Source organism: Mauremys reevesii, linkage group 4, assembly GCF_016161935.1.
Source record: "Mauremys reevesii isolate NIE-2019 linkage group 4, ASM1616193v1, whole genome shotgun sequence".
NCBI classification, from domain to species: domain Eukaryota; kingdom Metazoa; phylum Chordata; order Testudines; family Geoemydidae; genus Mauremys; species Mauremys reevesii.
Window position 1 is genome coordinate 147,072,320 of NC_052626.1, and position 13,516 is coordinate 147,085,835.

General features: G+C 45.3%; 1 pseudogene; it reads right to left on the reverse strand.

Annotated features, from left to right (window-relative positions):
* Positions 1 to 5,654: 5,654 nt before the first annotated feature.
* LOC120404092 lies at positions 5,655 to 6,585 on the reverse strand (annotated as a pseudogene).
* Between the last annotated feature and the right edge of the window lie 6,931 nt (positions 6,586 to 13,516).

Below are 13,516 nucleotides of genomic sequence, written 5' to 3' on the forward strand. Positions count from 1 at the left end.
ATGCTTGGGACGCTGGTGCCTAGACATGTTGTTGTTATGGCTAGAAACACTAGAAATGTTTTGAGATAATGAGTAGTTTGTTGAAATTAGGAGAATTGGTGACCCAGTAGAGGTTAATATGCTGTGCCACTAGGAGTCACGATAGGTTATGCACTTTGATAGAGTTAGCTATAAAAGATTAGGTAAAAGTAAATATCTCGGAGCAGTCTGAGGGAGCTTTTTCTTTTGGAAGGAAAAGAGCGTCCCTGGAAATCCAGCTGGTGATGATTTAAAACCATCTTAGACTGATGGTAACTATATCTGGGATGTTCTAAACCGATTGCTTCTGCCTGTGAGTGCTTAATAGCTAATAAATTGTAGTTTTAGATAAGACTGCACTTGCTTGTGTTAATTTTTCCTCAGCCAGAGCACTGTGTTCCCATTGATTTATTCCTGACACCATCTGGAGTGAAACAGTTAAATTACTGATGCTGTGGGATCTGAAAACCCTGGGTAACAGTATTTTTGAATTTACTCATCCTTAAAAGAGCGGTAGGACTACTGCCAGCCTTACAGGCAGGGTGGTTTGTGCTGAGTTGCTTATCCATCTGGGGGCTGAGGAAGCTGTGCACATGCCTAGTGGCTGAATTTTAGGCGCCTAGCTGATTTTGGTAGCAGAAACTTAGGACTTGTCTACACTTGAAACACTACAGCAACACTGCTGCTGCACTTCAGTGTAGAGGCTACCTACCCTAATGGGAGAGACTCTCCCATCAGCATAGTTAATCCACCTCCTGGAGAGATGGTAGCTAGGTCGATGGAAGAAGTCTTCCATCGTTCTAACGTTATCTGCATGCGGACTTCGGTCAGATTCATTACCCCACTCAAAGGCCACCCTCTGCTCCAGCCCCCGCCCCTCCTGTAAGCAGTAGGGTCAGGACCATTGCTCTGCTCCTATCCCTCTCCTCCTTTGAGGAGTGGGAACAAGATGGCTCCTCTGCACCTTCCTCCTCCTCTCCTGGCAGCAATGGGGAAGGTACATCACCTCAGCTCCTCTCCCCTCCCTCCCTGAAATGAATAGGCAGTAGGTTTAAAACAAACAAAAGGGAACTCTTCTTCACACAATGCAGAATCAGCCTGTGGAACTTGTTGCCAGGGGATGTTGGAAGAGCAAAACTATAACCAGGTTGAAAAAAAAAAAAGAAAAAAGAATGAGCTAAGTTGATAGAGGAAAAGTCCTTCAATGGCTTTTACCCCCTGCTCTGGTTATCCTAAGCTTCTAACTGCCAGAAACTGGGCTTGGATGACAGAGAACTAATCACTCAATAATTGCCCTGTTCTGTTCATTCCCTCTGAAGCATCACCTGGCATTGACCACAGTTGGAAGACAGGGTGGGAGATGGAGGGGCTGAAATAACAGGATCGACACATCAAAACCTCAGACCTTCCACGAGCTACAGACTGGCATCTCTCCTGGTGTTATTTTTCCCCATGGAGACCAAGTATTCTCCTCAGTCTCCCACCCCTAGACTCTTTGGTGGACACGGGCAGTAGGCAGCAAAGGAGGGGGACACAGAATAGCTCAAGTGGCAGAGTAGGTGGACAAAGTGACAGAGGCAGAGGAGCCAAAAGACAGAGGGTGAGATGAAACAATCAGACTGATGGGGAAATATTTAACATCTTCTTCCTTCAGCAAATTTCAAAACCCTGTTTAGAAAGAAGAAGCATTTCTAAAAAAAGACCCTGAAAGCTAGAGTGTGTAAGGGAACAAAACCGTGAGGGTCAGAATAAAATAAAAGGGTGCGTGTGTTGTAAATAACATGTCAGTTGAAGATGGCGGTGTGAAGAATGTGTTTTATGTGGTCCATTCTGTCAGGGGGCCCGTGTCACATGATCAGATCAACCCACAGTTATTCTGCCCGTAGTGCAAAGCCTGTCAGAGCACAGCCATCACACCGATAGTGCCATGGTTCTCAATCAGGGGTCCAGGGCTCCCTGGGGGTCAGCCAAGCTGGGTGGGCGTAAGACTTGCTGGGGCACAGGGCAGAGAGCTGAAGACCAGAACCCCAAAGCCCCCCACTCATGGCTGAAGCTGAAGCCTGAGCAATGTCAGTTCACAGGGCCCCCTGTTTGGGCAGTGAGAAATTGGGGCCTTGGGCAATTACCCTGCTTGCTACCTCCTACACCAGCAATGGCTTTTAGATGCAGAAAAAATGTTGCTGTGGCACAGGGGGGGCCAGGGAATCATGTTGGGGGGGACTCAGAAAGAAAAAGGTTGAGAACCCCTGACCTACACCATCTATAGCACCAGATTGCCCATAGCCACACACCCTTTAAAGAAGCACTGGGCACCAGATTGTCTTCTCATGTCCAAAAAGCCTTATGTTTAAGGGGCCTGGTTCCTCTCTCTCAAACACCAGTTGTGTCAATGGTACATTTGTTTCTTCAGTCCCCACAACTTGGCCCATATAACATCCCTTGATTAGCTGCTTGATTTTGGGTGTTGGCAAGGCCTGATTCAAGGGACTTTTAGGGGTTTCCTTCTTTCATCAACAGGCCTTTTTGAGCTGCCCATCCTCTTTGATACAAAAATTGGGCAACCACTGTCTTAGTCAACAGTTTAGGGAGAAATGAACACTTCTGCAGTCCACTTGGCTGTCTCCTGAGCTAAGGGGGAACTTTTGTTTGGGTCGTAGCGGGACGGGACGGGGTGGGGCGGGGTGGGAGGGTTGTGAAAAGGAAAGGAGATAGGATGAAAACCTCTGCCCCCTTAGTTGTGTATTTCAGGTTTTATACTTGTTGATAGGGTAAGTATAAAAAAAAGGGACATATGTTCTTCTGACAATAGGCCCGTGTACGTGTGTTGGAGTAGGGTAGTTGTATGGGCAGTGAGAAATCTGGCCCAACACAAAGTATCCCTGAACCACTCAGTTCTCCCCTTTTCATCAAGTCTCCTCTTAAATCAGACCCTTTCCCACTGTAGTTATACCTTTTAACTTTCCCTCCGTCCCTCTGCACTGGGACACCGTTGCCTTCAGTCATTTCTCATGTCTCTCGTTTACTGGCTTGTATTATTTAATGTTGCCAAGTAGCTAGACTTACAGCTTGTGGAAGATCAAAATATAAAGTGTTAAATAAGACCAGACAAACAATAATTGAGGGCCCATTCAATGTGATGCTGAAGCGAAAAATGTAATTGTTCTCTGCAGATGTTGCTACAAAATATCTCCAAGCATGCCAGCGCCCTCCTGATTCTTTTGCTAATTTTATTTATTTCCTATATCTTATAGTCCATGAAACAGAGTTCAGGAATAGAAGAAGAAACAATGGGCTTCAATTGCAGCAAGGGAGGTTTAGGTTGGACATTAGGAAAAACTTCCTAACTATCAAGGTGGGTCAGAACTGGAATAACTGACCCAGGGAGGTTGTGGAATGTCCATCATTGAAGATTTTTAAAAATGAGTTAGACAAACACCTGTCAGGATTTCTCTAGATAATATTCAGTCCTGCAATGAGTGCAGGGGAGTGGAATAGATGACCTTTCAAGGTCCCCTCCAGTCCTATGATTCCATGATCTCACAAAGGGCCCTGCACTGGGGGGTGGGCTGGGCTTGGGGAATGCCAGCTTATGCTTGACATTCAGCTCCACTGTATACCCCATCACACACATAACACACACAGTGCCCACTACACACCAAAAACACACACACACACAGAGAGTGACACTGAGCTCAATCAGAGCACAGAATAATCTCTGCTGGGAAGCTGGGACAGCTGGAATATTTCCAATCAGCCTGAACAAAGTGAACCGAAGGGGATTCTGCTGCCCTGGCAGGGAGATAGGACTAGATTTCCCAACTGGTATTTTAGATCGTCAGCTTCTCTGAGGCCTGGTTTATGCTTAAAAATTATATCAATCGAGCTCCATCACAGAGAGCAGGGAAACTTTTCATACTATGTTTGAGGCAGTTAGCTTGTACTGATGTTCAGTGAAATTCTTCCATTGACATAGCTACTGCCTCTCGGAGACATGGATTAACTACATCAATGGAAAAACCCTTCCATCAATGTAAAAAGCATCTACATTATGGGGCTGCTGCATGCGATAGCTGAGTCAATGCACAAATGTGTTACAAATACTCCTAATAGGTTTGTCTCAAAACAACGTGTGTGTTCAGGGGGAGGATTTAGGTTCCGGTCGCAACGCAGCCACTGTAGGAGGTGGTCGTGGTCCTTCCCGTTGTAATTTTTAACCCAATAGTTGGGGTGCTCACCTGTGAGGTGGGAGATCCAGGTTCAATTCCCCCTTCTGTCCAGTGCTGTGCAAAGCTACGTGTACATTGCACTCCATATGCTTTATGAAAATATGCTTCTGAATATGACATAACTGCAATATGCTTTGTGCTAACGGCCCCATGTAACATATCATTAGAAAGGTTGTAACTACTAAGTGTGTTCATCCTATTTGTTTACATGGATTATTTCTATATCTGGATTTAGGAGAATAAGATATAAACTTGTAGACATATTACGTGAAGCCCATTAAGGGTGCTTCAGAATCACTGATCTGTGAATGGCTCTGTTTACCTGCAAGCCTTCCAGTGTACATGCGGGGCAACCCTGGAAGAATGGAGACTGGGGTCTTACAGTGGCATGTGACCATGTCACCAGATACTGAAATCCATCTTGAAGCTGGTACTTTTCCAGAGGGGGGTGCAATTCCAAACAAAGGTTTCCCACCCTGGGGAAGTTCTATATCAAGTGGGGGAAGGCAAACAATGAGTTTTTTCCGCTGGCTTAAGAGACAGCCTGCCCTCCCCACAAAGGATGGGTGAGCACAGGCTGGACCCAGGTCAGAAAAGGCCTCTGACCTGAGAAAGATTTTACCTAAAGTAACAACTTGGGTGAGAAGTTAACATCTGTAACTGATTTCTGATGTATTAAGCTTAGTCTTCTGTATTATGTTTTCTTTTACTTTGTAACTTACTCTGTTCTGTCTGTTATTACTAAAAACCATTTAAATCCTACTTTTCCTACTTAATAAAATCACTTTTGTTTATTTATAAACTCAGTGTAAGTAATTGTTACCTGGGGGGCAAACAGCTGTGCATAGCTCTCTTGCAGGGATATAGAGGCAAGCATTTATCATGTTACACTGTATAAGTTTTATACAGAGTAAAACAGATTTATTTATTTGGCGTTTGGATCCCATTGGGAGCTGGCTGTCTGTGTGCTGGAGACAGGTAACCTGCTGAGCTCATTTCAGTCTAGATCTGCAGCTTTCAGGCCATGGCCCAGGCCCTGGGTCTGTGTTGCAGCAGGCTAGCGTGTCTGGATCAACAAGGCAGGGTTCTGAAGGCCCAGGCCGGCAGGGAAAATGGGCTCAGACGTAATTTCAGCAGAAAAGGTGACAGTCCCAATGAGGCTCTCTGTGACCAAATCCGGCACACTATGCAGTTGGGTTTCCTGCATTTCCTGTGATGCTTCCTGTTTTTGTTCACTTATCTCAGTTGGGCCCTGCAGACCTTGTTGGAATACAAGCAATTTAATAATAATAACAATAGAATAATGAACAATACTACCATGGGCTCTGTGAAATTACATTGCAATTGGATGGGAATTGAATTCACCTGTTTCCATTCCACATCACTAAACCAGTACAGAGTTAAACAGATTCAGGAATTGGTTAGGAGTTTATTCATTGCTCTCCTCAGGGAGTCCTTCACCTCTGTGTTCCTCAGGCTGTAGATGAGAGGGTTCAACATGGGGATCACCAGCGTGTAAAACACTGAGGCCACTTTACCTGTGTCCGCGGAATAGCTGGAGGTAGGACGTAAATACATGAAGAGGAGGGTGCCATAAAACAGGACCACCACAGTCAAGTGGAAAGAGCAGGTGAAGAAGGTTTTGCGCCGGCCCTCGGCAGAGCGGATCTTCAGGATGGTGGAGATGATATAGACATAGGAGAGGAGGACAGTCACAAAGATGCTCACTGTAATGCAGCAAGTGAAAGCAAACAACACAATCTCATTGATGCGGGTGTCAGAACAGGAGAGCGCCAACAGTGGGGAAATGTCACAGAAGAAATGATTGATGATGTTGGAGCTGCAGAATGACAGCTGAAATATAAAACACATGCATATCATTGAATCCACAAACCCCACAGCGTACACCCCAGCCACAATCCGTTTACAACGCTGCCTGGACATGGTGACCGTATAGAGCAGCGGGTTACAGATGGCCACATAACGGTCATAGGCCATCACAGCCAGCAAGAGGCACTCAACATCTGTAAAAACAGAGAACCATTTGCACAGCGCAGGCAGTGTAAGAAATGCTTTTCCTTTCGGCTAAGAAATTCAGCAGCATCTTAGGGGAAATTATTGAGGAAAGCAGAGGTCACAGAAAGACAAATTACTGAGGAAAAGTACATGGGGTGTGGAGTCGGGGGTCAATCATGATTAACAAGATCATCCCCCCATTCCCCACCAGGGTGATATAATAAATCACTAGGAACACCCCAAACAGGGGAACCTGCAGCTCTGGACGATCTGTCAATCCTGAGAGAATGAACTCAGTCACCTCCGAGTGATTTCCCTTTTCCATCTCCTCTGAACAGAGATCAGGCAGCTACAGAGCTGTGGGCAGGTGGATGGTGCAGAAAACCTGTCCCTTCTCTGTAAAGAAGTACGTGAAGATAAATGGAGATCAGTTTTTTAATGGACATCAGTACCCGCTCAGGGAAGGGCTTAGTCCACAGAGACAGATGTTCACAGCTGGTCATTCCAGGTGTTTGATAAGATGAACACACTGTGCAAATACAATGACACACAGGTTAATCATGCCCCACACACAAAGACTCCTGTTCACTAATCCGAACAGTAAACAGTGACTTGTGACTCTGCTATGAGACAATCAGTTTGAAGAGATTATTTCTGAGCTAAAGAAAAGGTGAGAGTAGAGGAGTGTCAATCTTTCCACCCTCTTTGGGCAAGGTGAGCTCTGTGGCTTGGCATGTTGTGTTGGGGTAAAGTTGCTTACTGTGCTAATGAAGCTTTTTGGCATTTACTTTAGCCTGTATGAAAACCCAGAGATACAATGGAAAGCACTGGCTTCAGTGACTATGTAATTGCTTATTTTTTCCAGCCAAGGAGGTTGCTCCTTTAGGTGAAGGGGTAGGAGTTGGGACTGAGGCTTTTAGTGCTTGAGGTCTTGAATTCAATACCTGCTGATCCCCATGGTGTCCATGTGTGTGTGACTGTAATTCAGGACAATAGCACGTACCTGCTGAGAAAGAGAGAGAGAGATGGTGGCATTTCCCCATCAATAGAAACTGCCAATTTGGAGCATGCAGGAAATTTTATACTGAGATGTGATCTATGGGACATGATTCCAGAATCAACCGGGAATACCTGAGCTCAGAGAGACACAGCACCTAATTAATAGGTTCAGTGAACTAAAGTCACCTTGGTGTAATTGGTGCCTTGGGGATTAATTTGACCAACGCTTTCTTACTGTGTTATTAAATGATGCAATTTCTACCAGAGTTACAGAGTATGAGGTTGGGGTACATTTCATCCCGCTGTTGTCAGTGCAAGCCAGGTACTGCATAGAGCTGATCCACAAAGGGTTTTTTTTGTTTGTTTGTTTTTTGTGGAGACCAAAATCTTTTTGCTAAAAACTTAATATTTCAACTGGAAATACCACGGGGGTGCCTCAGATACGACACACCACCAAGAGGAGCTCAGGAGCAGACCACAGCATGCTACGGACTTCTACCGTTCACATAACTATCCCTCTTGCATGCATATTATTAATAAACTTTGTTTTACTGTTTTATCTAATCCAGTGTGTTTAAATAGAAGTGTCTGAGAAACTAAGTTGCATGCATATTAATGCTTCTAAAGAAATAATGGACAATGTAACTTGTATTATCCAGGAGAGGACTGGCAAGCACAGAACGTACATTTTGGGAGGGAAATCCAAGACTGGGGTGTGTGTTAGGGTCCCCCTGCAGAATAACCAAGGGTGGTGAGAGCCTGAGTGTAACCCAACTATTCCTGGCCAGGCTGCAGTTACACACACATGCTCAGGGTGTGATTTGCCTACTAGACAGTTGTTTGTGAGTGGCCCAGGTGGAAGCAACTTCAGGAAGGCTTTGCAAGGTTGCAGGCAGGTGTGACACAGGTGCTGATTAGTCTGGATTGGACCCTGGTATGTCACAGCCACCGACCTAGAAACTATCCCAGTAACACCAAAGGTGTGGTGCTGAGTGACAGTAGTGTTTGATTGACATGAAAGGGGGAGGTCACCACACGGATGGGCCCATGCACTGATCCATGGCTGCAGATGAACAAGGACATGGATGTCATCACCTCCCCATCTCCATGGGAGGCCCAGTGATGACACTTCTCTTTCTCACTATGTTAGCAGAAATTATCCCCCAGGGGTGTGCAGGCTTGGCTGGTATTATCAGTGCTCCGGGGCATGTCGGTGCCCCCTTCTCCTAAGTGGTGCCAACCTGTGAGGCATTGCAGGGTTGATTGTATTAGGAGGAAAAATTGAAGATCCAAGTCAGCTCTATTCTTTGGTATAATCCTTGGTGGATGGGTGTTAAAGAATGTACACAAAGTCCCGATTCCCTGAACATCAGTAGAAACAACCAGCAGCCAGCAATCTCTGTATTCAGAAACTCCCAAGTCTGACACTCCAGGTCTGTGCCCAGGAAACACTATGCCCCTACTTCCTCTAGGAGTCATGCTCACAAATCCTCCTTCCGGCTTCTCTGCCTCCTGTGACCCGGAGGTGCCTCGGGCAGTCCTCACTGAAAATGCCAATGTCGTGGCAGGCTGAAAAAAGGAGGATATTCCCCAAACTGGTGGTTAACACTGAAGATCTCTGGAGATGCTGCTACAAAGTATCGCCGAGCATGCTAGCTACATCTTGATTCTTCTCTTAATTTTATTTATTTCCTATAATTTATAGTCCATGAAACAGAGTGTGACATTGCACCCCATAATGCTTTATAGAAATATGCTCATGGCTTTAAATATGACATAACTGGAATATGATTTATGTTAGATAGGCCATGTAACGTATCTTTGCAAAGGTTATTATCTACTGCAGGGGTCGGCAACCTTTCAGAAGTGCTGTGCCGAGTCGTCATTTATTCACTCTGATTTAAGTTTCCGCCTGCCAGTAATACATTTTAACATTTTTAGAAGTTCTTTTTCTATAAGTCTGTAATATATATGTACAGTATATAAGGTTTTTAAAAAGTTTAAGAAGCTTCATTTAAAATTAAATTAAAATGCATAAGAGCCCCTTGACTGGTGGCCAGGAACCGGGCAGTATGAGTGCCACTGAAAATCAGCTCGTGTGCCGTCTTTGGCACACGTGCCATAGGTTGCCAACCCCTGATCTACTAGATACGTTCATCCTATTTGTATGCATGTATAATTTTTTTACTCCAAGTTATGAATATTGGCTGTCTACTTGTTTGAATTTAAGTAGCCTAAGTGAAGCAGATGGTCAGCTTCTTGAGAAAAAACTTTTCTCAGTAACCGCCCAGTCAAGAAACACTTAAGCTAACAATGAACTTAGAGAGACGCCAAACCACATCTGAGCTTTCCTGGGAATGTGGCGTTGGCCTGTAAGGAACTGATTCATGCATGGACATGTGGCATGCCCATGTGACTCCAAACCTCCATCTTGGAGCTGGATTCTGCAGAGGAGATGGGAAGGGGTTTCCACCCACAAGAGAGAGACTATATAAGGCCCTGGGGAAACCCCTCCATTTTGTCTTCAGCTGTCACAAAAGATAGCCCCTCCACCCCAAGGAGATGCCTGAAAGAAACTGGAACAAAGGAAAGTAATTACAGGTGTGTGAGTGATTGATGGATCCAGATTAGGATTAAGTCTAGTCTGGGAAATAGTCTTACTGGAACATCTCTGAGGGTGAGATTTACCTGCATTTAGTTTTTACTGTATTAGGCTTAGACTTGCGTGTTCTATTTTATTTTGTTTGGTAATTTACTTTGTTCTGTCTGTTATTACTTGGAACTGCTTAAATCCTACTTTCTGTATTTAATAAAATCACTTTTTACTTATTAATTAACCCAGAGTATGTTTTAATACCTGGGAGGAGAGCAAACAGCTGTGCATCTCTCTCTATCAGTGTTACAGAGGGCGAACAATTTATGAGTTTACCCTGTATAAGCTTTATACAGGGCAAAACAGATTTAACTGGGGTTTGGACCCCATTGGGAACTGGGTGTCTGAGTGCTGGAGACAGGAGCCCTTCTTAAGCTGTTTTCAGTTAAGCCTGCAGCTTGTGCGGGACGTGGTTCAGACTTGGATCTGTGTTTGCAGCAGGCAAGCGTGTCTGGCTCAAACAAGGCAAAGTACTGAAGTCCCAAGCTGGCAGGGAAAACAGGCTCAGAGTTAGTCTCAGGGCATCGGGTGGCAGCCCCAAGGAGGTTTCTGTGACCCAACCCATCACAGTGGTGAAGTCGAGCAGGATCTGTGCACAGCCGATTGCTCTGAGACACTAGTAGTGATTTTAAGTGAGGTTTGGGTGTGGTGGGTGGAGAACAGACAAAGTGCTTACTGGTTTGTTATTTTCTGATTGCTTACTTCAGAGAAGGGAAAAAGGGACAGAAAAATAAGCAAGAATGAAGTTCAGAGGAAGCTGGAACTGCACAAGTTGCAGACTGCCCAGAAAGGCTGAACACTGGACGCTGGGAAAGTCTCTGTTAGCTAAGAAGCCCCTGAGCTGAGTGCATTTCAGTTAGAGTGGACTGCAGAGGGGTGTGGCCCAGCACAAGGAAGCAGGAAAATGACTACCTGTGAGGCAGCTGCTAAACTAGAGCTGGCCAGACTGGAAGCAGAAGAGAAAGCAAAGGATCGGGAGTTTCAACTGAAGCTCAAAGAAGCAAGGCAACTGCGGACAGAAGGGCTATGGAAGCAGAGGCCGCCAGGGAGGAAGATTTTCACAAAAGGGCTATGAAAGCAGAGGCAGCCATGGATAAATTGGCCCTGGAGTTAAGAGACAGAGAAATACAGGCCCAGATTGAGGTCCTGAAGCATGAACTGGTTGTTATGGAGTGGAAGAGACAAAACTCTCCAGCAGCTGGCCCCACTCCCCAAAAATACACAAATTGGAATGACTAGGTCTGCAGTATGATGAGTGACATTGCCCAATATTTCATCACCTTTGAGAAACTGTGCACCTTCCATGCAATTCCTGACAATCCAAGAATGACCACATTGGTAGCAAAATTGTCTGGAAGAGCTCTGGACATAGTAAATAAGATACCTATTAATGATGCTTGAAACTATGGTAAATTTAAAGAACTGGTTTTGAAACAGTTTCAGATTACACCAGAAACCTACGGGGTTCAATTCAGGAGTCTTAAGAGGGGATCTGGATTGAGTAATGTTGCTTATATAAATGAAATGAGAGATGTGTTAGATAAGTGGGTGAGGGGAAAAGGCATTACAAGGTTGGAAGAAATGTGTGATTTGGTGACTCAGAAACGATTCCTGAATATGTGCCATGATGATGTAAAACAGTATTTGTGGGACAAAAAGGTGGATGCAGTGGGTGGATTGGCTGAGTTTGAAAACTCCTTTGAGCCATCACAAGCTGCTGCAGTTAAACATAAACTGCTGGCAGAGGGGTACAGGGCTGGGGGAAAGCAGAATCACCGTTTTACCCCTGGGAAAAAGGAGACTGGGAGTTCACCTCCCCATTCCCCTGCTACTCAACCCAAATCTCCTGTACAAGCAGAGGAGTCCCAGAGGTCCTATCATTGTAAGTCCACTGGGCGCAGAAGAATAAATGTCCCTTGCTGAGTGGGAACAGGCAGTGGGTAACTCATGAAGGATTTGTAAAGGTTGCTTCTACACAACCAAGCAGTGAGCATATGCGTGCTGTTAAAGTGAATGGGAAAGTACTCCTAAGAACGAGGGACACGGGTGCAGAGATTTCTGTGGTCAGGAGGGACCTGACCCATGAGCAGGATTTGTTGCCAGGGAAAATGGCAGAATTAGAACTGGTGGGAGGTTACAAAGTCCTTGCACCTTTAGCTAAGGTACACATGGAAAGTGGTGATTTGCAAGCGGAGCAGACTTTTCCAACAGTGGCACACAATTTTGCACCGTTTCTACTGGGGAATGATTTCTTTGATGTGGCAGAATCTGTCCCAGGGTTGACTTCCAGGAAGATTCAGGTCATCAGGGGACAGGGCCTGCCCTGGGGTGCACAGAAACATGTACCCCAAAGGTGGAAGTTGGGGTTCTGGTACCGCTGTGGTGGGAACAGATGCCAGGGACTCTGTAGCTGGAAGCAAGCCCAACCTGAGGGAAAGAGGGGGATTTTGCTTGCCTGTGAAGGGTCTGTCATAGCTGGTAACTGTGAACCCACAACTGGAGCAAGGTCACCTTCCCTTTGGGGACGCAGGAGTGTCTGACTCAGAGGAGCCCAGAGAGGCTGCTGTGTGGAAGGGAAAACTAAGGCACACCCGGTGGGGAAATTTTTCACACTCTGTACAAGGCAGTTAGCTTGTACTGACCCTCAGTGTAATTCTTCCATTGACCTAGCTACTGCCTGTCAGAGACATGAATTAACTACATCAAAGGAAAAACCCTTCCATCAATGTGGAAAGCATCTCCACTATGGGGCTGCTGCACACCATAGCTTCTTTTGATAGGTAAATATGTTCAGGAAAGTTGAAATTTCCCCTCTCGGGATAATTTCTTCTTTCCCCTCCCATGAAAGGCTCACTGTCATTTCAATTAAAGGCCAAAATGCTCTGAAACTGACTTGTTTGCCCATGACTTGGTGGTACCTCTTTGTTTTTCCACCCTTCACTTACAATGCACTGAGAAGGAGGGAAGCAGTACCTGCTCAGAACCCAAAAATCTGACTTAGAGTCGAATCTTGCCATGTTTGCTAACCACACCAACGTTACCCTTAATATCTCTGGAGCTGCTTGCTTGAGTCGCAGAGGTTAAATTTGGCTTTGATGACTTTGAGATTTGCTCTCTGGAGCATCTTTGCTCCCAGGACAACAGGTGTGCACAGCACATGCAATTAATGTTGTTGCCCTGTCTTTCCTTGTGGAAATGGAACACAGAGGGACAGAGAATCATCTAGTCTGGATTGCTGGCTCTCCCGTGAGGTCCTTTTAATATGATACAAAACTGAGGTGAATCTATTCCACTTTATTTGTTGGTCACCTCTCCAAATGTCTCTTTAAGTAATTTCCCAGTGTTGGGACACAAAGGTGTCTAGAAATCGGTGAATTTCTTCTGGACAAATAATTTATTGTCAAAACCAATAGCGTTTGGATTGACCGGAAACTATTCACAAATGCGTTATAAATACTCCTAATAGGTTTGTCTCAAAGCAATGTGAGTGTGCGGGGGGAGGATTTAGGTTCTGGTCACAATACGGCCACTGTAGGAGTCGGTCGTGGTCCTTCCCCTTGTAATTTTTAGCCCAATAGTTGGGGTGTTCACCTGTGAGGTGGGA